General features: G+C 38.1%; 1 pseudogene; it reads left to right on the top strand.

The window, feature by feature from the left end:
• The first annotated feature begins 261 nt into the window (after positions 1 to 261).
• LOC149172898 (uncharacterized protein At2g39795, mitochondrial-like) lies at positions 262 to 26,507 on the top strand (annotated as a pseudogene).
• Positions 26,508 to 26,707: the final 200 nt, after the last annotated feature.

The raw sequence follows: 26,707 nt of genomic DNA, 5'->3' as shown, positions 1-26,707 counted from the left end.
GACCAGGGGATGGCTTGTATCCTAGTAAGTTTAAACCCTCAGCCTAGTTTGACAAAGGAGATTCATTTGCAATACAAAGATTTCAAGTACGTGCAACAATTAGATTATGAACACTTGTCATTCAGATTCCACAGGTGTCACATTTATGGACACCTGGCAAAAGAGTGTCTGATGGGGTTTAGGTGTTGAAGGAAACAGAGGAAGGCAGAGACAGGGGTAGCAGAAGAGGAGGAATCAAAAGGAAGGAAACCAAAGAGAATTATGGGCGAAGATCAGATGGATATAGATAGGCAACAAGAGGACTTAGTAGAGCACATGGAGGTGCAGGAAGAAGGTTATCCTAGACCTCAGGCCCCTCAACAGCAGGAAGGATCTAAGCAAGATCAGGAACCAGCAACAGAAAATCCCAGGAACCTCATTATCACACCAGAGGGTACGGGTCCAGCCTTAACCCTACCTTCTTTTACTCCTGCATTTTCTTTGAATTTTTCTGAATCAATGCCTGGCCCTTCCAGGCATTAAAACATTGTTATTCCAATTTCAAGTATTGTAAAAAACCAATTGGAGAGCATCATTACATCTATCCCTGAGTTAGATCTGAACCGTAAGAATGCAAGGGGTGAGGGTGGCCCAACTCTTGTAGAGACCCTAGCTACAAAACCATCCTACAACCTCAGACCCCGCGAGAAAAAGCCCCCTCCATGGGAGGTAGTGGGGGGAATTGATATGCAAATCCTATAGAAATTTTGAATACACTACAACAAAACAGGCAATTTGCGCCAGATTTAGCACCAGATTCTAGTGCATTTTTTTCTCAATTGGGATGAGCAACCTGGCGCTAAATCTGGCTCTATTGTACAATTTTTAAAGCGTCCTTTTTTGCACCAAATTTTGCATCTTTTTTACGCCAAATTTTCCATCATTTTCTGCATCATATTTTGCACCAAGATTTTCATTTGCTTTTACAACAGGTTTTGCTTCTAGTTTTGTGCCTTTTTTTGCATCTATTTTTGCATCATTTTTTGCTTCCTCTTTTGTGGAATTCTTTGCTTCTATTTTTGTGTCATAATTTGCATCAATTTTTACACCATCTTTGACATCTTATTTAGCACCTTTTTTTACATCCAATTTGTGCCAATTTTTGCATCTGGTCTTATGCCATCTTTTGCTTCTAATTTTGTACTTATTTTTACATCTATTTTTGTGCCAATTTTTCTGCCTTTTTTTACACCATCTTTTCCATCCAATTTTGCACCATATGTTGAATCTGATTTAGTGCCAAATTTCGCATGCATTTTTGCACCATTTTTTGCATCCACTTTTGCATTTTATTTATCTCCCTTTTTGCATCCTATTTTGCACCATATTTTGCATTTAATTTTGCATCATTTGTTCCATCCAATTTAGCATCATTTTTAACACCATTTCTTGCATCCAATTTTTCATCCTTTTGAGCATCTAAATTTGCATCCTATGTTGAACCATATATTGCATCCACCTTTATATCCCATTTTGTGTCTATTGTTACGTTCACTTTTGAGCCATTTTTTCGTCTACTTTTGCATTTGTTTTTTCACCAAGTTTTGAATGATTTGTTGCATCATTTTACATCCAATGTTGCATCTCAATTTGCATCCAAAATTGAGCCATTTTTATGCCCATTTTTGCACCATTTTTTCTTCTTTTGTGTCCAATTTTGCACCATTTTTTTATGTCCAAATTTGCATCCTTTTTGGTATCTAGTTTTTCATCCTTTTTGGCTTCCAAATTTGCATCCTTTTTTCTGCCACATTTTGTGTCCACATTTGCATCTCATTTTGCACCTAGATTTTAGTTGGAATTTTCATCCAGTTATGCATCATCTTTGACATCCTTGGTTTCACCATTTTTTAATCCCATTTTGCATCTTGTTTTGTGTCTTTTCTTACATCCTTTTTGCATCCTAATTTTACACCATTCTTTGCATCCTCATTTTGGTGTCCATTTTTGCATCCTTGTTTGCACCCAATTCGGTATCCTTTCATATGCCCTATTTTGTTCCCTTCTTTGTGTCTAGTGTTGCACTCTTTTTTAATTTTACTTTAAAAACCTTTTTGTGTCATTGTTTGCATATTGTTTTGATGGCTAGTTTAACATCCAATTCTACTCCCAATTTTTCGTCCATGGTTAAATCCACTTTTGGCTTCTTGTTTAGAGTTTTACTTTTATTTCCTTTTATGACCACCTCTATGGGTTCATTTTACTAAGTTCATTTACATAGTGAAATATATTAAATTTTCTAAATATCATTTTGCTGTAGGATTTAATGCATGGTTAGATGAAAACAAAACCCTCTCAGTTTATCTCAGAAACCTAGGACAAACCAATTAAGAGAAAGGTTGTTCTAAGGCTTAGGATTCTTAGTAGATCAAGATGTAGAGTATAGATTAAGAAAAAGAGAATGAATTCTTGTGAGTCCTCGCATGCAGGTCTTCTTGGAGTTTTTCGTATAGCCAAGAAGCGCTCCTAGCTAGCTCCAAAGCTTGGTCCTACACATAAGAGAGAGAATAAAGCAACCTTCACAACATAATATCTTAATAATAAAAACTATAAAAAACATATAAATATTATTGAATAAATAAATATAAACCAAAAACCCATGCATACATTAGTTAAATAGAAGAAGTAAAGAATGAATAGAAACATATGGAAGGAAGAACAATTGATCTATATGAATAAAGGAGTTGGAGGAAAGTTACAACAATCAGATATAGTTGCAACATCACCTCCCCCAACTCATAGCTCCAAAACTCTCCCTCTCAAGACAGATCTCAAGAGTGTGACAATACAAAATTCCCATCATTTTTTCAATGGCCAAGCCTCTAATATATAGGAAAGTGGAGGCTATGAAGATTTCCAAAATTCCTCATTAGTTCAATTTGGGAAAAATCTTTTGGGTGAATAATGTTCCTCATATAAAAAAGGAATTTTCCACTTTTTAGATGCTTTTGTGCTTAGGAAAATGCTTCCCCATGCTTTATGGCTCTTTCCCACTTTTGTATGCTTTTATTTTTTAGGAAAAAGCTAAAGATGAGGATAAAGAGATTACATTCCACCATATGTTTCCGAAAGTGACCAAGAATGTCAAATTCAAATTCTAGTTTGCTTAAATATATATTTAGTTTTAGTATCTTTTTTTTTTTCTAGAAAAATATATTTAGTTTTTGGTATATTTTTATATAAGAAAAATTATATTTTGTTTTTATAAAAACGGATTTTAAACATTCCATTCATGCTAAATTTGTGATTTTATGATAGGAGTTTAAATTATATATAGTAAAGTAACTTAATGTCATGTGTCGTGTTGCTGAGATGGGTGTTATACATCTCTTTCTTGCTAAGTTATAGAATGTTCTTGGGTTTTCTTAATGCAATAAAACTAATTATGTTCTTCATGATATCTTGAAATGTTCATCTTGAACGAGGCTAATAAAACAATAAAGTTAAAATAGGTTTTCCTTTTTCCTTTATAGATCTTTGTCCCCATTAATCTTGGTCTTAATAGATTAATTGTCTTGTGGTGGCCTTGAGTGGTCACTTCCATTAGTTGCATGCTTTGTAGTTTTCAGTTAGTGACATTTTTTAGGCTTGATAATATGTTATTTAATTTATCAAAATGTGTTATTGTCCATATTATTGTTAAATATTAATATTAAATATGCTGATTTTTAAGCATGTTTTAGCAAAACTTTCCCAAAATGTTTATAGATTGTATTTTATAATGCAATGATTCTTTGCTTGATGAAATTGTTTTGGATATTTTTTTTAATGATTCATTGATTGATGAAATTGTTATGGATATTTTTTTTAGTATATTAAATTGTATGTGATAAAGTCAAAAATCACCTCTTTTTTAGATTTTCATTGATCAATTTCCCTTAAGGCCATCAAGTTCACCATTTGGTCCCAGGTTAAGGAAATATAGGAGTCATGAAGTGGAATTGTCCAAGCACTTAAATCTTGAGACATGTTTCTTTTTAGTCACTTTATACTTTCTTTCTATGTAAATTTTTGATGAAAATAGTCTTGGAACATGAGGGGCGTCAATAGTAAGTGAAAACAAACTCCTAAAAGAAAAATGGTATGCAAAGCACCCATAAATAATGTTGATATAAGAAGCAAAAATATTAAGTGAGGTTCAACCTCATATAATTACAAAATGGGGGAGGAATTTCCAAGTATTAGTGATTGATGCTTAGAGATACTTGGGTGGAATGGTTATTATTTGAAATGATTAAGACATCAAGGTTACCAATATGTTTACCTCTTTTCGCATTATGACAATACAATTTTAGTTAATTGACATTGAGGACTACTACCATGTATCCAATGTCTATGACTCCAATATCGCAAATGGAAAACCTCTATTTCTCAATTCTATTTCTAGCACAAGTAATTTATACTCCCCATATCCATGGATTGTTGGGAGTGACTTCAATATTATAAGTGTCTCGAGGAAAAGAAAGAATGAATCGAAATGTTTAACAAGATATTTTGTAAGCTATACCATTAAAGCCACAAAGTAGTCTCCATTAAAGTTGTCAAGAAATGAGTCTCCAACCCACACATGTGGATCAATGAGATGTAATACATGTGTGTGTGGTTACGAACTCAATACACCTCTATAATAACTCCACAAACTTATGTATTTCACTCTGTCACATAAATTGACAGTAGTGTGCCATAAGTAAACCAAGAGTAGACATGAAAGCCTTAGGAAACAAACATTCCTTAGATCCTCAATTAGGTGCTTAAATGATGAAGTGAAAATGCAAGGAGAAAAGAAGAATTCATGATTTAACCATCACATACATGTGATCAAGTGTGACTAGGAGTGTATATATTCATATATTTTCCAAAGACGGAGTGAATACATGAGTTACCATTTATTGGCCCTTATTTTTCTTTCTTTTTCATTTTCTTATATATAGGACTTAGGGAATAAGGTTTTCATAAGTTTGGCACAACTCATAGATATAAGATTTACATGAATTTTCACTTCAACCTTAGAGTTTAGACTTAGATAAATCAATATAGTGTATGTTTAATGATTTTGGCTTTCACTTTTTTATTGTATTTCATCACAAATTCAAAATGGGAAATATTTTGCCACAAATCTATGAATGCTTAATCATAAAGTCGTCATGTGATGAAAACAAATTAATGATGTTATTCTCTACGAAAATGATGGGTATTCTTGAGAAAATCTTATGCTTGTGGATGTTTCCTCCCTGGTTGAGAGGGAGTGAGGGTAGACACCATGTTATCCATGTGCCATGTACTATGGCTAGGATTAACAATCGTAAGAATAGTAAAGGCACTAGTAGGGATAATGGTGGATTGGATAAACATTTGGGACCAATATTCTTTGAGAATTTGGACATTGACTAGGACTAATCGCCATAAGTCAAGTACATTAATCCAAGATAAGAATAGTCATGAGGATTGACATTTTCTGGTGTCAAATATTATGATAGTAGATTAGGAAATGATCATGTGAGGACATACCTGGTAAACATCTTGGTGGGGTAAGTGCCTTGAAAGGCAGTGGTGTCCAAATTTATGCCTCCCAACATTGTACTCTGATCTAATGGAGAGATAAACTTGTTAGTCAAGGCCTTACTATTTTGAAAATTTTGGCTATGATGATGTAAATCATCATTGATGCTTATCAATCTAGATCCCTTCTTATATGAATATTTCAACTTGAGAGTACCTTTTTGTCTCATTATGAGTACCTCGCTAGTTTAGAGGGAGGGTCATCATCTTCATTATTGCCATCATCACCACCATCAATGTGATCATTATTGTCATCATTTCATTATCATCATAATCACCATTCATGTCTTCTTCATGATCATCATCATCATCATGATTTTGTATATTGTCGTCAATTGTTCATAATTATAGGTATCATAAGAAATATCACCAACCTTAGGACACATGATATATGAAAGAAAAATAACCACTTTATTTTTTAGAAATGATTGATGATCATCAACATCACTACCATTATCATCGTCATTATAATTGTCATCATCCCCATCATCATAACTAATATAAGTTTTATCATAATTTTTGTCATCTTCATCATGAACATCATAATCATCATTCATGCCATTATTGTTCTTGATTATGACCAAGATGAAAATAATGATAATGATGATTAGATGATGATGATGCCAAAGATAATTATTATGATTTTTACCATGATAACATTTAAAAATTGGGAGGAATGGCCAAGGTCATTAGCATCATCATCATTGTCATTGTAACTCCCATCGTCTTTATCATCATTGTCATTATCATAACAATTGCAATTCATGTCATCGTCATCATCTTCATTATCATCATCATTATAATTATTGAAATTGTCATCAGTTGTTCATAATTTTCAATGTCATAAGAAATATAATCAATGCAAAAGACATGATGTGTGTTGGAAAATGGATGCAAAAGTAAACAAAAAAATGGGGGTAAAAATAGACGTAAATTTGGATGAAGAGTGGACACAAAATAAGTATATGCAGAACAAGACAGAAAAATTGAACAAAAGTGGATGAAAAAGTAGATGCAATAGTTCATACAAACTTGAACACAAAATAGGACTCAAACATGGATGAAAAAGTGGAAGAAAACGTGGGCACAATAGTAGGCATAAAACTTAGCATGAATTGTGGTGAAACAAATGTGGATACTCCAATGAATGTAAAAAAAAAGGGACACAAACTTGACTGCAAAAAGGAGGAAAACTTGGATGAAAAAAGGGATGTAAACATGGGCCAAACATGGGTGCAATAGTGAACACAAAATTAGTTGCAAAACTAGACAAATCAAAAGTGGATGTAAAAGTAAATTCGAAATGGGATGCAAAAAACATAAACAATATTTGATGCAAACTTGGACACAAAAGAGGATGCAAATATGGATGCAATAGTGGAAGAAAATGTGGGTTGCAATGATAGGCATAAGATATGGCACAAATAATAGCACAAAAAAGGTGGATGTAATAATAGACACAAAAAATATGCAAAATTAGATGCAAGACAAGATGCTATAAGGGATGTAAAAGTGGATGCAAACACGGGTGCAACATGAGAAACAAAATTGGATGCAAAATATGGATGAAATGGAAGTACATGCAAAAGAAGATACAAAATGAGATGCAAAACCCAACACAAAAGTGGATGCAAAAATAGATGAAATATTTTATGCAAAAGAGGATGTGAAGATGGATGCAAAATTGGAAGCAAACGTGGGTACAACAGTATGTGCAAAACATGGAACAAATTTTGTCACAACAAAAGTAGATGTAATGATAGATGCAAAAAAAGAAGCAAATGAATATGAAAAATAGGATGCAAAAAGGGATGTAAAAGTGGGTGTAAACATGGGTGCAACAATGGATGTAAAATAGCTTTTGCAACTTATTTGAAAGAGCAATTTTGTCCCAACAATTAGACTTGTAGCATAAAGAACATGGTTAATACATATGATTCGACCAAAAACTAGTTACTACCAAAATTCAACCAAAAACAATATTACTGCATAAAAATAGAATTAAAAACAAAAAAAAATAAAAACAAAAATTTCCCAAATTAAAAATAAATAAATGATAAACTTTTTTTTACCAAAATTTAGTGATTTTTTTAGTGCTAATACTAACATCACCATTACAACAAGATATTTTTCTAGTGCTAATACTGCCATTACAACAAGATATAAGAGGGATATAATGCAAAAAGTTTAATAATAATATGTATGTAGAAGATGGTCTTCAGACTGGTGAATTCATGATAATCAATGGGACTACAGTCAAAATAATTGGATGTTATTTACTCTTTTACATAGATTGTCAAAATAATTGCATAAATCGATTTTTTTTAACCAAAATTTAACAAAAACTTTGCTAGTGCTAACATTTTGACCACCATTACAACAAGATATCTTTCTAGTGTTGACAACACCATTATAGTAAGATACCTCAAGAGAGACAGAAAATTTAAAAAGTATGATAGTAATATGTATCCAGAAGATGGTAATGAAACTAGTAATTGTTCATTCTCATTATCATAATCATTGTCATCATCATCACCACCATCCTTGTCATCGTTATTGCCATCATTACATTATCATCATAATCACCATTCATGCCATCATCATCAGCTCCATCATCATCATCATTATGGACATTGTTTGCAATTGTTTATAATTATAGACGTTGTAAGAAATATCATCAACCCAAAAAATGTGATCAGTGCTAGAAAAAGGTTGTTTAGGACACATTGATATACGTAAGAGAAATAACAACTTTGTTTTTGAGAGATGATCGATGATCATCATCATCACCACCATTATCATCGTCATTGTCATTTTTATCATCCCCATCATCATCATTAATGTAATTTCTATCAACATTGTTGTAATCATCATCATCATTCATGCCATTATTGTTTTTGATGATGACCTAGATGAAAATGATGATGATGACACCAAAGATAATGCTTATGATTATGACAATGACAACATCTAAAATTGGGAAGATTCGCCAAGGTCATTAGCATCGTTATCATCATAATCATTGCCATCATCATCATTAATGTCATTGTAACCACTATCGTCTTTATCATCATAATCACAATTCATGTCATCGCCATCATCTTCATTTTCATCATTGTCAATATTATTGACATTGTCATCAATTTTTCATAATTGTCAATGCCATAAGGAATATCATCAATGCAGAAAATATGATGAGTGTTGGAAAAGGGATGCAAAAGCGAACATAGAAATGGGGGCAACAATAGAAGTAAAATTGGATGAAAAGTGGATACAACATAAGTAGATGCACAACAACATGAAAAACCTAACACAAAAGTGGATGCAAAAGTAGATGCAATTGTCAATGCAAACTTGGATGCAAACATGAAGGAAAAAGTGGAAGCAAACATGGGTCCAACGGTAGGTGTAAAACTTGGCACAAACTGTGGTGAAACAAATGTGGATGCAACAACAGACACAAAAGTAGATGCAAAAATGGATGAAACAAAAGTGGATACAATAGGGGATGCAAAAACATACACAATATCTTATGCAAACTTGAACACAAAAGAGGATGCAAATGTGGATGCAAACGTGGAAGCAAATGTGGTTGCAATGGTAGGCGCAAGATATGGTGCAACAAAAGTGGATGTAAGAATAGACAAAAAATATGCAAAATAAGATGCAAAAATGGATGTAAAAGTGGAAGCAAACATTGATGCAACAGGAAAAACAAAATTGGATGAAAAAAATGGATACAATGGAAGTAGATGCAAAAGTAGATACAAAACGAGATGCAAAACCCAATGCATAAACCTGACACAAAAGTGGATGCAAAAATAGATGCAATATTTGATGCAAAAGAGGATGTGAACATGGATGCAAAATTGGAAGCAAACGTGGATACAATAGTGAGTGCAAAACATGGTGCAAATTATGGCATAACAAAAGTGGATGTAATGATAGATGAAAAAAAAGAATCAAAGTATGATGCAAATGAAGATGTAAAAAGGGATGCAAAAAGTGAAATTTAAAATGGGTGCAACAATGGATGCAAAATTGTATGCAAAAGTGGATGCAATAGAAGTCAATGAAAAAGTAGATGCAAAACGAGACACAAAACCCGATGCAAATCCTGGTCCAAAATTGGATACAAAAAGGGATGCAAAAATAGATGTAGTAGTTGATGAAAACCTAGATGCAAATGTGGATGCAAAATTATAATCAAAAGTGGGTGCAAAAGGAGGTGCCAAACTAGGCGCCAATTGTGGCACAAAAATATTAGATGCAATAGTGGGTACAATAATAGATGCAAAAGAGGATGTAAATATGGATGCCAAACAAGATGGAAAAGTGGATGCAACAAAAGTAGATGCAAATTTATATGCAAAACTAGACACAAAACTCGATGTAAAACTTGACGCAAAAGTGATGCACAAATGGATGAAAAAATGGATGCAAAAAATGATTTAAAAAAGGATGCAAAAGTCGATGCAAAAGTTGATGCAAGTGTAGGTGCAAAAAGTGGATGCAAATGAGGATGCAAAAGTATGTCAAACAAAAATAGATGCCAAAATTGATGCAAAACCTGGAACAAAACCTGGTGCAAAGGATGACACAAAACTTGGCATAAAATTTGGTGCAAAACGTGGTGCAAAACCTATTGCAATACTTGGTGCTAAACTTGGTGTAAGATTTGGTGCAAAACTTGATGCAAATTTTGTGTCAAGTTTTGCACCATATTTGATAAATGGATGCAAATAGCACCAAAAATGGGCTCTAGATGCAAAAAAAGAAGTAAAAAGGGACGCTAATCGCTGGTTTTGTTGTAGTGATAATATGACACTTATTCACAGATATTATCCCGATTATACACTATTGTGGAATACATGCATAATACATAACCTCCTCTACGTTGATCATCAATTTAGCAGCATTAAAAACAATGAAACATCAATCGCATGCACACATTAACACAGTATGTAACTCGGGAAAGCATACAGCTAAAAACCCCACACTATCTGTATATTATAATGATTGAGAACATGTAACAATACATAGTACAATACTCCTCGCAAGTACTCAGTACTATCTCCACCTGTTACACACAAAACTAGCTCAGATCCGAACAAGTCACAGGTTCAAATCTCCTCCGCTGCTTTGCTTGCCTCCACTGCACAATGGTGCATGAGAATCACGTGAGCACAAGCTACAATTGCCTTGTTATTTGTCCACACTGCGCAATCCTCATTGGCATTACTCAAACCATGCATGTGCAAATCTCATGCACAACTGATAGTCAAAAACTCACCCTTTCACTTACCTCTAACACCTGTCTCTGTTGAACTGTCCATGCACTGAGTTAACTGATGTATTCTTTAGTTGCTTTATGAGTTAATAATTAGTGAATTAATTAACATTCAATTCACACAACTCATCACTACTATATTCTTTAGTTAGACTAAATACAACTAGTTCAACTAAGTCAAACTGAACACAATTCCATCAACTCCACATCCAACTCCACAGAAACTCACATGCATGAGTTCTAACTGAAGTCCTCCATGCAAAAGCTCAACTAACACATAAGAACCCACGTGATTCGTTCTGTCAGCTGCATGTGCCAAATCCGTAGCTCGAACTGAAGTGCTCCAAGAGAATAAGATAATGTTTAGAGTCCAAATATTGCTAAGGGCTAATAATATTTGACTGTTTCTATTTTTAGCCTGGCAGTCTAAAAATAGACTCTGATCACTCCGCTGTGAACCAAAAATAGAAGTCCATCTATTTTTCCCAACATGACCAATCATCCATAAACAACATCCTGCAACTCATAGACCATGATCCATATGTCTAAAATAGACATAGTCTAAAAATAGACTTTGCGCCATAATTTGCCTGCGGGCCCACTTAGTGAAGGCGACTCCTTTCCACTAAGCTCCATCATCTTGTTGCATTTTCAACACTCCCTCTCAACAAGATATGGATTATCTGCAACCCCTATCCTGCAACTCTGGAATGTTCTGCATGCAACACATTTGCCCGGTCCACTTGTTCCAACAACACTTGGAACAAAAACACTCCCAACTGACCACTCTGTTGGGCTAGGAACATACTCTGATGCTGAAGCTCTACCTGCTGCTGAAAAGTGCTCCCTCTATGACATCTGCGCTACTGCAACATCTCCATGCATATCGCACCATTGCACACCTCTCTGTGCCACCTAGCATTGTGCAAAACACTTGTGCCTCTCGCATTGCTGCAGCCTACTAGCTATGCGTTGTCCTGGGATTCCCTACACTGTTGCTCTCTCTGCTGCTCCATCCGCATCTGTCTCTACCCAATCAGTCAGTTCCTGCTACTCCACATCGGGGCTCCCATAGCAAGGTCCCATCCAAGAGGTTGGGTACCTCAAGGATCTTGCCCCTCTTCCTTGGGACGATCACTCTATATCGCCCCACCTCCTACCTGGAGGTATGACTGCATGTGATCCCTCAACCCACCTGGCTCGAAGTTTCCCCCTACTGGAGGTCTCTGCATGAGTAGATGTCTCTACTTGATCTCCTCTCAGCTTCCCTTGTTGTGGCTGCTCCACAACCTCCTGAAGCTGCTGTGCCAATCGTGGCTCCTCCACAATCGTCTAAGACTTCTTCTGGCTCTGCATGTTGAGAGGTAATATACCCTTCCTCTCAACCACCAAGTCTCCATTAGTTGCCTTGCTGCTCAAGGCTTTGCATGCATCTACATGCAACTGATAAAGGTTCCTGACTCGAACCCCTATCTTCCGGGTTTCTCCAGTTGTCTTGCTGTGCAGGAAAGCCTTTACCTCGCTGAAGACAACATCATATCCCTTGTCTTCTAACATCGCCACAGAGATAAGATTCTTCTTCAATCCTGGAACATGCATCGCTTCCTTCAATCTGAAGGGTTTACTCCCTCTCAAAGGAAATGGTACCGATACCGGTCGCATTGTATCTACCATCATCGCTAATCTCGATGTGCACTCCAAGATATTTCTCATCCAGATCAGAAAAAAAATCTCGATCTCCTGTCATGTGAGAAGACGCACCACTGTCCAAGAACCATACCGATCCCATCACACTTGATACCAAGCATGCGATCAGCTAAAAATCCAGCTCAAACTGTGAGGCTAAGGCCTCTCCCGCTGCAGATCCAACAACTTGCTTATTTTTCTTCTTCTGCGGAAAATTTGTGGCATCTCCATTCTCAGCTTTGATGTTTTTGAGTTTATCCTTGAGCGCCATTCCACTAGCTCAAAACTCAACCGCTTCTGATCTAAAATTCGTGAGAACAAAGTATTTCTTGTACAGAGATCGACTGTATTGGCATTCACCGGATATCTCACCTTCCAAAAGAAGGATGAATCCAGAAGCTACCTGGCTTGATTACAGACTCTGCCTGAAGAAATAAAATGTAAACACTTTCTAAATAATAGATCTGATGATCAATCCCGCTTTGATATCCTGTAGAACTTTTTCTACAAATCAACCAGCTCTGATACCATGTATAAATTTTGAATAATATGACACTTATTCACAGAGATTATCCCGATTATACACTATTGTGGAATACATGCATAATACATAACCTCCTCTACGTTGATCATCAATTTAGCAGCATTAAAAACAATGAAACATTAATCGCATGCACACATTAACACAGTATGTAACCCGGGGAAAGCATACAGCTGAAAACCCCACACTATCTGTATATTATAATGATTGATAACATGTAACAATACATAGTACAATACTCCTCGCAAGTACTCAGTACTATCTCCACCTGTTACACACAAAACTAGCTCAGATCTGAACAAGTCACAGGTTCAAATCTCCTCCGCTGCTTTGCCTGCCTCCACTGCACAATGCTGCATGAGAATCACATGAGCACAAGCTACAATTGCCTTGTTATTGGCCCACACTGCGCAATCCTCATTGGCATTACTCAATCCATGCATGTGCAAATCTCATGCACAACTGATAGTCACAACTCACCCTTTCACTTACCTCTAACACCTATCTCTGTTGAACTGTCCATGCACTGAGTTAACTGATGTATTCTTTAGTTGCTTTATGAGTTAATAATTAGTGAATTAATCAACAATCAATTCACACAACTCATCACTAGTGTATTATTTAGTTAGACTAAATACAACTAGTTCAACTACGTCAAACTGAACACAACTCCATCAACTCCACATCCAACTCCACAGAAACTCACATGCATGAGTTCTAACTGAAGTCCTCCATGCAATAGCTCTACTAACACATAAGAAACCACGTGATTCGCTCTGTCAGCTGCATGTGCCACATCTGTAGCTCGAACTGAAGTGCTCCAAGAGAATAAGATAATGTTTAGAGTCCAAATATTACTAAGGGCTAATAATATTTGACTGTTTCTATTTTTAGCCTAGAAATCTAAAAATAGACTCTGATCACTCCGCTGTGAGCCAAAAAAAGAAGTCCATCTATTTTTCCCAACATGACCAATCATCCATAAACAACATCCTGCAACTCATAGACCATGATCCATATGTCTAAAAATAGACATAGTCTAAAAATAGACTTTGCGCCATAATTTGCCTGCGAGCCCACTTAGTGAAGGCGACTCCTTTCCACTAAGCTCCATCCTCTTGTTGCATTTTCAACAAATCCCCCAAGCAGGGGACCGCAAGGTGAGAGGGAGGATAACCAATTTTTCAAAAGTTCAGTTAAGAGCCAAAATAGATATAGCAGACGGGAAGAAAATTTCCATCTCTGGGGTGCTTAGAGCAGCGAAATCCCCACCTGAGGTAATCCAATGATCATCCTCTCCCTGAATTGTCGTGGCTTAGCCAGTAACCCTAAGAAAATGACCCTAAAAGAAGTTATTCGAATCCACAATCCAAATCTCATATTGCTCCAAGAAACGTTGGGAGCAGGAGAAGAAGTCACAAAATCTCTGTCTAAAATTATGCCTGGTTGGAGCATCCAGTCACTGGATGCCAAAGGCCGCTCTGGGGGACTAGCTTTGGGAGTAAAAGAAGGAAAATTCAAAGTTCTGAACACCTAGGGGATGGACCAGACGATGGGGATTTAAGTCTACTCCCTAGAGCTATGCACTAATTTGGTGATCCTCAATATTTATGGACCCTGCCAAGGAAGAGTTCATTTCTGGAAAAACCTCTACTCTAAGTCTCTTTTCGATAACCTGAATCTGGTGATTGGGGGCGATTTAAACTTCTCTCTAGGCACAACTGAGACCTGGGTTCCTTCAGCCCAAGAAGACTTGCTATAGGACTTCTTCACCAAACTCATTAGAGAGAATAAGCTACTGGACATAAACTTACTGAAGCTAAGGCTTACCTAGAGGAACAGGAGAACAAGGGAAGATCGAGTGGCCAAAAGACCAGATTGTTTTCTCCTAAGAGAGGAGGTAGCGGCAAAGATCCCAACTTTTTGACAGTGGATGGGGGAAGCAAGGGACTCAGATCATCTGCTAGTCCTGCTGGAGTTAAACAAGCACCCCAAACGTCCGGCAGCTCCCTTTAAATTTAATCCTGCTTGGTTAATGGAGGAATCCTATAACTCTATTTTTAAAGAAACCTGGAGACCAGTGAGGGTGAGAGAGACTGGGGATAAAGCCTTCCTATTTATGGAGAACCTAAAACGTCTTAAAAAGGCCACGATGGCATGGGCTAGGGCAAAGAAATTGAAAGAATATGAAGACCTAATCCAAATAGGGAAGGACCTAGAAATGTTCAAAATCCCAAGAGCTAATGGATATGAAACATAGGAAAAAAGGGATAGGATCATTCAGCTGGAATCCCACAGGCGCAAAATACTCTTAGCTAGAGAAGAACAGTGGCGCTTGAAAAACAGAGCCATCTGGCTAAGGGTTGGGGATGAAAACACAAAATTATTCCAAAATTATGCAAAAGGAAGGAAGAACATGAACACCATTTGGTCCTTAAAGGTAGAAGGAGGAAGACAGGCAAGAACCTTTGAGGAACTCTCACAAATGGGAGTAAGACACTTCCAAAATTTATTTACAGCTCCTGCGGAAGTATCACTAGCATAAGTGATCCGAACAGCTCAGACTTTCCCTCGTTATGTGGACGATGGGGATTCTATGGAGCTCATGGGGGAAGTCACGAGGGGGGAGGTTGAAGGAATCATAAAATCTACGCCAAAGGACAAGAGCCCTGGACTAGATGGCTGGACAGTGGAGCTGTTTCAACATTTTTTCGAGCAGGTTGGAAGTGAACTGACTGAAGTGGTAGAAGAGTCCAGAAGGAAAGGTGCAATCTATGCCCCTTTTAATTCAACATTCATAGCCCTCATCCCAAAGAAGGAAGAACCAACCTCTTTCGAGGATTTTAGACTAATCTCCCTTTGTAACTGTATCTACAAAATTATAGAAAAGGTGATCGTTATCAGACTAAAGCCTTTTTTATCCAGGCATATATCAAAAGAAAATTTGGTTTCGTAGATAGAAGACAGATCCATGAGGTGATTTGTGTGGCCTAGGAAACCATTCATAGCGTCAAACAAACAAAAAGCAAAGGAGCATTAATGAAAATTGATCTGTCTAAAGCTTATGACATAATTAGTTGGATGTACCTTCATATGCTCTTCACTCATCTGGGGTTTCAATTTAATTTTATAAATTGGGTCATGGGGTGTTTGACCAATGTGAGTTTTGCGGTGTTAATTAATGGAGTGACATCCTCTTTCTTTCAAGGACAAAAAGGGCTGAGACAAGGTTGCCCCCTTTCACCTCTTCTCTTCCTCCTAGTGGCTAAAGGTCTCAGCCAACTGCTTTTAGAGGCCAAAAGAAAAGGTGAAATTCATGGAGTGGAGGTGAATGTCAACTTGTATATAACCCATCTTCTGTTTGTGGATGACATCCTCCTTTTCAATAACGGAAGAAGGAGCGAAACAAAGGAATTAAAAAAGTTCTTGGACCTCTTCCTTAAGGAAATGGGCATGCAAGTGAACAAGGAAAAATCCCATCTGTTGTTGGAAGGATTCAACAGAATGGAAGCAATGAATATAACTGAAGACCTGCCCTTCGAAGAGCGGAAGTTAGAAGACAGCTTTAAGTATCTGGGTTTTTTCCTAAAGCCAAACTCATACAAGAAACAGGATTGGTTCTGGCTAGTAGCAAAAATAGAATTGAGGATCACTCACTGGAGCTACAAATGGATGTCTAGAGCAGGTAGACTAAATCTCATCAAATCAATCCTTTTGGCTATACCTGTTTACTGGGCAGCTCTAACATGGGTTCCGAAAGGAATTCTGGAAAAAATCAGAAGAGTTTGCAGCAGATTTCTCTGGGTAGGATCCAAGGAGGAGTTGGTATTGCCATGGGTGGCATGGGATAAGGTGGCAAGGCCGAAGGAGTGGGGTGGATGGGGAATTAAATATTTAACAACCTTTGGACCGTCTCTAGCAACAAATTTGGGATGGAGATTAATTAAGATGGAGAACCTGTGGACAATGGTTGTCAAGAGGAAATATATCGACCCCATCCCTATGGAGGATTGGATCAGGAATCCAAATAGGAAGAAAGGAAACGCTTCAGTGGTGTGGAAAGCCACCTTAGATGCTTTCAATATCATTGAACAAGGCCTGCCATGGCAAGTGGGGAATGGAGAACAAGTCAGGATAGGGAAGGGCGCATGGGTGGGATACATTGAAGGATACTCACTCTCCCGGGGACTCATAAATCAACTAGACATCAGAGGCATCTAGTACATAAGTCAGATCCAGAAAAATGGTCACTCCACCATATGGGGACAAGCCTGGTTAACAGGGGCAGACTTAAATCTTAATCTACATTGGAGGGAGGAATGGCACAATTTTACAAAGGAACTGTCTAGGTCAAATGTCAGGCTGAGAGATAGACCAGACCAACTAGTATGGGTACATGTGAACATGAGCTCTTACTCTCATAAAAAAGACTATAAATATCTCATGTCGAGGAAGGTTGGGGGATCCAGGATTGGTGGGTTAGTTCAATATGGAAGCTTCAATGCCCAGCCAAAGCTAGGATTTTCTTTTGGTGCATTCTTCGGAGAAAGGTGCAAACTTGGGATACATTAAAGAGGAGATACAAGTCAGGGCCAGGGAGATGCGCCTTATGCAAAAATGATGCAAAAACAATCCAATCTCTTTATAGAATGTTCATACACAAAGGATGTATGGCAGGAAGTAGGGAGACTGATCCAGAAGAGGGTGTCTTGGGAAGGGGAGTCACTAGTAGTAGTATGGAATAATTGGTGGAAGAATAACCTGGAAGGAAATTTGAGGAATCTACCTCTAATCATTGTCTGGGGTGTCTGGTTAGCCCGGAACAACAATATTTTTAAAGAACAAAATCCCTCGGCTGGAAATACCGTTGTAGGATGCACAACAATATACTCAAGCATCCCAGAGCCAGTCCAGGAAGCATGCACTCACCCTGTTAGAGAGGAGAAAATTAAGGAAGGAACCCCATGGGCTTACTTTGATGGGGCATCTGATCAAAACAACAAATGTGGGGCGAGATTGGTGATACACCTAAATGAGAATAGTGTAGAAATTCCCGTTGTAGATCAACAGATTATGCAATATACTAAAGCAAAATACAAGATCTACTTCTACAACAAACTTGCGGAAGCTTAATCGAATATGAGCAAGATAAATTAGAACACATATAACTAAGAATGAGAAATCAATCACACATAACACAGAAGAAATAACCCCGGGGAAAGCCTCAGCCTAAAACCCCAATCTCTATATTATCATATAAGTGGAAATATGTTCAAGTTACAAAAAGAATAAGCTCTCAAGCTATCCTACTATCTCTGCAATAAAAAACAATACAGCTCACAGACTGAGTAGACACTAGATATGCCTTTCCTCAGCCCTCCAAGCCTCCTATTTCCTTGTGCAGTTTTTCTTGGGATCCAATGATGTCACATGTGTGAATTGGCCTCATCACACTCACTAAACTGAAGAAGTAACTGCACAATCTCCAAGGAATGAATTCCTTCTACATGCAAGAGATATTCACAATGGAATATTCCTGCAACTGATAGTACACTGTCCCTCCATCTGATCTCAACTGGGTCTCTATCTGAACTGACATGCATGAGTTGTTTATGAGAGAATATTTAATTATCTGAAGTGCAACAGTTACATGCATGCATGCATTAACTAACTGAACTCACAATTAATTCAACAAACTGTTTGAATTAATATAACTGGACTTGACTCGGTTAACTGAGCCAACTAATTACAACTCAATATTACAACTCATTCTTATCTCTTTAACTGATGGATATATTCCTAAATCAATGGAGAAACTGTTGCATGTCCCCACATAGACTTCATGTTTGATTTTCTACAACTGATTAACTTAAGGTGAATTAATTAATTATTTTACAAACAGCTGCTAAGATCAAATTCAAATTTTTACGTCTCTATTTTAGTTTAGGGACTAACTAAAATAGGAAGGTATCCTGAAATGCTATTTATAGCATTACTAAATTTAGCATTTCTATATTTATCATTTCTTGTTGCTATTTTCAACATCCCTCTCAACAAGAAAGGGATTATCAGTAACCCCAATCCTGTCTCTGTGGAACTCAAACTTACATTTTGACAATGCCTTAGTCAAAATATCTGCATCCTATTCCTCGATCGAAACATACAACAACAACATGATCCTCTTGACCACACAGTCTCGAAGATAGTGATACCGGATATCAATGTGCTTGGACCTATCATGAAAAACTGGATTCTCAGAGAGTTTGATAAAACTCTGATTATCACAGTAGATCACGGTTGGATCCATCCTCTGACCAAACAATCCCATTAGAATCTTCTGCATCCAAATGGCCTCACATGCAGCCTGAATAACAGCCATGTATTCAACCTCTGCTCAGCTAAGTGCAACTGATCTCTGTTTCCTGCTATACCAGGAAACTGCAGCTGAACCAAGGTTGAATATTCCTCCAGAAGTCTTCTTCCGGTCTGATGGACTCCCTGCCTAATCTGCATTTGTGAAGCCTTAAAGCTTCACTCCCTCTGTCCATTTGTACCACAATCCAAACTGAGATGTGCCTCTGAGGTATCTCAGCACATGATTCACTACTTTCCAAAATAGATTGGTAGGCTGAACCATAGCTTGACTCAACTGGTTCACCGCAAAGCATAAGTCAGGTCATGTGTTCACCAGATACATAAGTGAACCCACCAGCTGCCGATAAACAGTAGCAGCTACTACCTCACTTGAAGTAGCATCCTCCTTCCTCTAGTTCCCAACTAGAGGAGTCTGCATGGGCTTGCACTTCTCCATGTGAAAGCGCCTGAGTATCTCATTGGCATACTTGCCTTGAGACACAAATACTTCACCATCTTTCTGCCACACCTCCATGCCTAGAAAGTAGTGCATAAGACCCATGTCTTTCATTTCGAACTCTCTTGTAAGGTCCTCCTTGCAAGACTGTATCAGTTGATCATCACCTGTCAAAATCAGATCATCGACATAAAGAACAATGATCAATGGTTTACCTTCTACCATGATGTGGTAAAGGTTCGCATCTGCTTCACTCTTGGTGAAGCCCAACCCAGTGAAATAACTGTCGATCCTGGTGTACCAAGCACGGGGTGCTTGTTTCAGCCCATACAAAGCCCTCTTGAGTCGGCACACATGCAACTCATGATTGAAGGTCTCGAAACCCTCTGGCTGCTCAATGTACACCTCCTCCTCAATCTTCCCATTGAGGAATGATGTCTTCATGTCCATCTGATGGATCTTCCAACCCATCTGAGCTGATAGTGCCAACATCGATCTGATAGATGAGTACCTTGCTACAGGAGCAAAGGTATCATCGTAGTCGATCCCCTCAACCTATGAGAAACCTCGGGCAATAAACCTTGCCTTATGTTTCTCAACACTGCCATCAACTGCCTGATTTACCTTGTAAAGCCATCTGGAACTCACCACTGACTTGCCCTGAGGTCTTGGGACAACATCCCACACACTGTTCTGAATGATAGAGTCGTACTCCTCTACCATTGCATCAACCCAGACTGGTTGCTGCACTACCTCCTTGAATGAAGAAGGTTCGGTATCTACACACTCCCCAACCAGGGCCATGTACCCAGTGTACCGCTCGGGCGACCTCCTCTGTCTGCGCTGAGAAGATGGTTGTCCCACATTCTCTCGCACATCCAACATCAACCTGTCAGCTTCCCTTAAGTGTTTCCACCCATCTCTGGAAGTCTCAGCATGAGTGGATGTCTCCACTCCCGGATCCTCTGCATGTGGCTACTTCGCATCAATCTGAGGCTCCTCCTCCTTAGGAACTGAAAGTTCCTCCTCTGCATGCAACTTGAGCTCCCTCTCAAGTGATAATCGCATGGCTTTCTGCTTGTCGAACTTCAGATCCCTGCGTACCACTATCCTCTGACTGGTAGGCAGGTACACTTGATAGTTGTGGGGTGTATCTGTGTACCCCACAAGTATTCCCAACTCAGCTATTGGATCCAGCTTCTTCCGGGCATCTTTGGTCACATGATAGTAAACTGATGATCCAAAGATTTGGAAGTGACTCACATCTGGTCGCTTCTCGGAAAAGGCCTCCATAGGTGTCTTCATTCCCAGTATACGGTGCAGGCTTCTATTCTGCAAGTATATTGTTGTATTGCATGCCTCAGCCCACAAATGCAGTGGTAGGCTTTGGTCATGCAAAATTGCTCAAGCTACTCCCACAATCGATTTGTTCTTCCTTTCGGCCACCCCATTCTGCTGTGGGTTATGGGGTGCCGTCAACTCCTGTTTAATTCCTTCTACAACACAGAAGTCCTTAAACTATTGGGAGACATACTCTCCACCATTATCGCTACGCAAGGCTTTCTTTCCAGATTCTTTCTCTGCCAAGGCTTTAAACTCACAAAACCTCAAGAAGGTCTGATCCTTATTTTGCATAAAGTAGATCTAGCATCTACGAGAAAAATCACTAATAAAAATAACATAGTACCTTTGTTTAGTGGTGGGGGTTGTAGAGAAAGGTCCACAAACATCTGAGTGAACTCGCTCCAGGATTTCTCCAGCTCTACTATCTCGATCAAGAAAGGAAGATTTCGCATACTTACCTAAGGTACAACCTTTGCATGTATTCGTCTGCTCCAGTTTTCCCTTGGGTAGTCCGGTAGAAATCTGCTGCATGATCTTCAGGGTTCCATGGCGCAAGTGGCCCAGTCTTCTATGCCATAGCTCGCCAACATCTTGGTTGTGCACCATCTGAGCTTTGGAACTCAATGCAACATAGTCGTCTACCTCTAGGTTGTAGAGATTCTTTGCTCGAATCCCAATTCGCTTGGTCTGTCCAGTACCAATATGCCTCAGGAATACCTTTCCTTTACTAAAGACTACATCATAGAATTTATCTTCTAGCATAGCGACAGACACAAGATTCTTCTTTAGACCTGGTACATACTTTACATCAGTCAAGGTGAGGGGAGCTCCATGATCCCTCTGAAACACAACCGTACCTTCACCTGAAACATGGTACTTTCCATCATCACCCATCTCGATCCGCATCTAGGGATCCGTCTCCTCCAAGGTACAGAAAAGATTCCTGTCACCTGACATGTGGAATGAAGCTCCACTTTCCAGGTACCACACACATCCCACTATGGATGAAACCATGCATGAAATATGTAAGAAATCCAACTCAAGTTTGTGAGAGATTTCTCGGTGAAAATCACATGAAATACCATTTGTCGACGCGTTTCGAAACAACTAGTGTGGTTCATGTTCAAAACGCGTCGACAAATGGTATTTCATGTGATTTTCGCTGAAAAATCTCTCACAAACTTGATATGGATCACAGAAGCCTAAACTCTATAAATCCAACTCAAACTGTGAGGCCAGTGCCTCACCATTATATCCCTTTGAGGAACCCTTCTTGAATTTCTTCTGTGGACAATCGTACCATAATGGCCCACTTCATGACAATGAAAGCATCGCACTTTTGATTTGTCAAACTTCTTCCCACCATGGGAAGAACCGGATTTGGGATAGGATGCCTTCCCTTTCCCTTTCCTCACCTTACTTGCTAAGGCTAGATTTTCCTCATCATCTTGCTTCGATGAGGATCCATCTCTGGTGCTTCTTCTTATCTCCTCCTGCATCAGATCCGACCAAAGTCGTTCCCAATCTGGCAGATTTTCTCTTCCATTAACCGAGCCTTGGTAATTATGTCATCTCTTAGGAAGACCGTGGAGTGCAAGACTCACCATGTCATCATCAACAGTCGTGATCCCTACACTTCCAAGCTCATCCCTGCAGGTGGTGAGCTTGTTCAGATTTGTAGAGATCGTGTCGCCCTTTTCACACTTGATTTTCCGAATCTTGTCTTTTAGCACCAGCTTCCTCTGATCGTTGTTGTTCTGATATAGATCTTTCAATGTTTTCCACATCGAAAATGGTGTCTCCTTCCCATGGAGGCTCAAGACAATGTGGTCTCGAACTCCCTCCAGGAGGATTCTCCTTGCTCTAGCCACACATTTCTTCCATTCCGCCAATTCTGTAGCATCAGTCGACTTGGGGACTTCTTGATCAATGAAGTCCTTTAGACCGTTATCCTCTAATACTTCTTCCATGCGATCCTTCCAGGCTATATAATTCAAGCTGCCATCAAGGGCATACTCGAGTCTTAAACCGTTGAACGCCATTGGTGAAATTGAGATGTGATAAGAACTCGATTTCTATATTCAGGAACTTCAAACTTCGAACTTCTCCCTTCTTGTATATTGTTCTTCGCTTTGATCACCTTTTCTCTGATACCATGTAGAAATTCCCACTGTAGATCAACAGATTATGCAATATACTAAAGCAAAATACAAGATCTACTTCTACAACAAACTTTGCAGAAGCTTAATCGAATATGAGCAAGATCAATTAGAACACATATAACTGAGAATGAGAAATCAATCACACATAACACAGAAGAAATAACCCGGGGAAAGCCTTGGCCTAAAACCCCAATCTCTGTATTATCATACAAGTGGAAATATGTTCAAGTTACAAAAAAAATAGCTCTCAAGCTATCCTGCTCTCTCTGAAATAAAAAACAATACAACTCACAAACTGAGTAGACACTAGATATGCCTTTCCTCAGCCCTCCAAGCCTCCTATTTCCTTGCGCAGTTTTTCTTGGGGTCCAATGATGTCACATGTGTGAATTGGCCTCATCACACTCACTAAACTGAAGAAGTAACTGCGCAATCTCCAAGGAATGAATTCCTTTTGCATGCAAGAGATATTCACAATAGAATATTCCTAAAACTAATAGTACAGTGTCCCTCCATATGATCTCAACTGGGTCTTTGTTTGAACTGACATGCATGAGTTATTTATGAGAGAATATTCAGTTATCTGAAGTGCAACAGTTACATGCATGCATGCATTAACTAACTGAACTCACAATTAATTCAACAAACTGTTTGAATTAATCTAACTGGACTTGACTCAGTTAATTGAGCCAACTAATTACAACTCATCCTTATCTCTTTAACTAATGGATAAATTCCTCAATCAATGGAGAAACTGTTGCATGTCCCCACATAGACTTCATGTTTGATTTTCTACAACTAATTAACTCAAGGTGAATTAATTAATTATTTTACAAACAACTGCTAAGATCAAATTCGAATTTTTACTTCTCTATTTTAGTTCAGGGACTAACTAAAATAGGAAGGATTCTGAAATGCTATTTATAGCAGTACTAAATTTAGCACTTCTATATTTAGCATTTCTTGTTGTTATTTCCAACACACAGAAGCCTCAAAGCCTCAGTGGGATTGGGGAGTGGAACCAATAATTTCGCAGAACTATCCACCTTAAAACTCCTCCTATGTTGGCTTACCCACCTTGGCATTCCATTGGTTCAGATCTTCGGGGATTTGATGAATACCATTAAATGGTTCAACGGTGTGAGCAGATGCCAGAATTACATTTTATACCCATTGTTAGAAGAAGCAAAACACCTAAAGTTATTTTTTAATGATTTTTCTTTATGCCATATATACAGGGAACGTAATGACAAAACATATCAGCTTTCTAAAGCGGGTCTATAACAAGATATGGACAGTTGGAGAATAGAGGAAGCAGATCGGGATGAGATCCATGTGTCGGATCAAGCACCATATGCATAATGTTGACATATCACTCTGGTTTTTCCATAGGCTTCTAATTTATGATAGTTATTTAGTCTTTCAGTGTCAGACTTGTACATAGCAGAACAATTTGTTATTTTTTTTTTACTTTTACTTTATCAGAATATGTCAAGGAATTGGTATAAAACTTTAACTTATAACTGAACACATTCCTGTTTGGGCTGTTTTCCTCAATGAGGAGGCCCGGGAATGGCTCAGAACATATTTCTTGAGACTTTGATAAACATCTGATATATGTTTTAGATGGTTTTGGTTTTTGTTGATTAATTGTCACCAACAACTGATCCTTTATCTCGTTTGGGTTGTTTTCCTCATCGAGAAGGCCCGGGATAAAAGGATCAGTGATTTTAATCCAATCAAAGTGATATGGTAGACTTGGAATATACTCAAACATCATTTCAGAACAACTCTATGATTAAATGAAATCATACAGTTAACTGAATGCTTAATTGCATATACTATGTAACTTTTTATAAATCATAATAAAATGTTCGATTTTTTCCTTGGAAAAAAAATGCTAACATAGCTTTGTCATTTCAATTAGGTGTGTGTAAGCATATACATGTATATATATTTATACCAACAACTTCCTTGTTTAATGTGAAGCCAAGCAATCATACAACAAAACAAATATGGCTTAAATTGTAACACCGAACACCTTAAAAAAAAATTTAAGAACAATAAGGAAAAGTGACAAGATATTTTTCAATAATTATTGATGGTCTGCGTCAATCTCTTGTCCACAGGTTGCAACTTACAGAGACAAGGTCACACAATGGTGCTTAGTTGAATACTTGAATCACTGGGAGGAGGACCAAATCTTTACTTCTTCAAAGTAGTCCAAGATGGCTGGCATTTTAGAATCTTCAAGCCTTATGAACTTCAACCATATAAGTCGTGTTGCTACACATATCACAGAGCTAACATTACATATGGTTGCATAGCTGCCTCATATGTTGCATTATTGGCCTTTAGAGCCCTAAAGCAACAAATATTAATTCATTCAGACCTTGTGGTTGCATTTAAAAACCGATGTAGGAGAGAAATAACGAAAGGTGCAGCATGGGTTCTAGGCCAAGCGGCTACTGCAACAACAACCAAGTTGAAATACGAAGAAAACCTCTTGGCAGTGCTTGATGAGGAGATTCGGTGTGCGATTGAATGAGACCCTCCCACGCAGGATGTCAAACCCGAGGGCACCATACCCTTTGAGATAGAAGATTTGGAGGCGTTCAGACGATTACACTCTGGAGGAAATATGGTAACGAGCAAATCAAGGTTAAAGTTCTTTCCGTGGATGTTGATGATGATAACGGTGAGGAAGATAGTGGAAGTGATACCACGTCAGGGGGTATCCAAGTGAATTTAACGGTCACTTTTGCCAAAGGAGGAGGTCCTTTCCTCGAATTTATTTGCATTGGGTATTCCAATGAGGTTTCAATTGAGGGCATGGATGTCAAGCATAAGAAACCGAAAAAAGCAGAAGCATTTGGTCCAATTTCATATTAGGGACCTCCCTTCAATGACTTGGACGAGAATTTACAGAAGGGATTCCATAAATACTTAGAAGTGCGAGGCATAACACCTAGTCTATCAAATTACTCATGCGAGTAGATGATAAATAAGGAGAGCAAGGAGCATACCAATTGGTTGAAGAATGTTAATGAATTTTATTTAAAAAAAGAGAGTTAATGTTCCATATGTCTCATAAACGTGTGTCATAGAATATATTTATTCATATCCTATAATCTACTGTTGTAGCCTCACCCAATGCGATGAGTCGACTGCTTGACTTTTCATTACATCAGCGGTGGCAACAGACCTACATTCCTAAAAAATAATTCAACCAATCATCAGGTTAATAATAACACTGATCCTGTAATAAATAAAGA

The sequence above is a fragment of the Pinus tabuliformis genome, chromosome 4_2 (genome assembly GCF_031772625.1).
Source record: "Pinus tabuliformis cultivar Carrire ecotype Pingquan chromosome 4_2, CPIR1, whole genome shotgun sequence".
Lineage (NCBI taxonomy): Eukaryota > Viridiplantae > Streptophyta > Pinopsida > Pinales > Pinaceae > Pinus > Pinus tabuliformis.
This window is presented reverse-complemented; position numbering and strand designations above follow the sequence as displayed.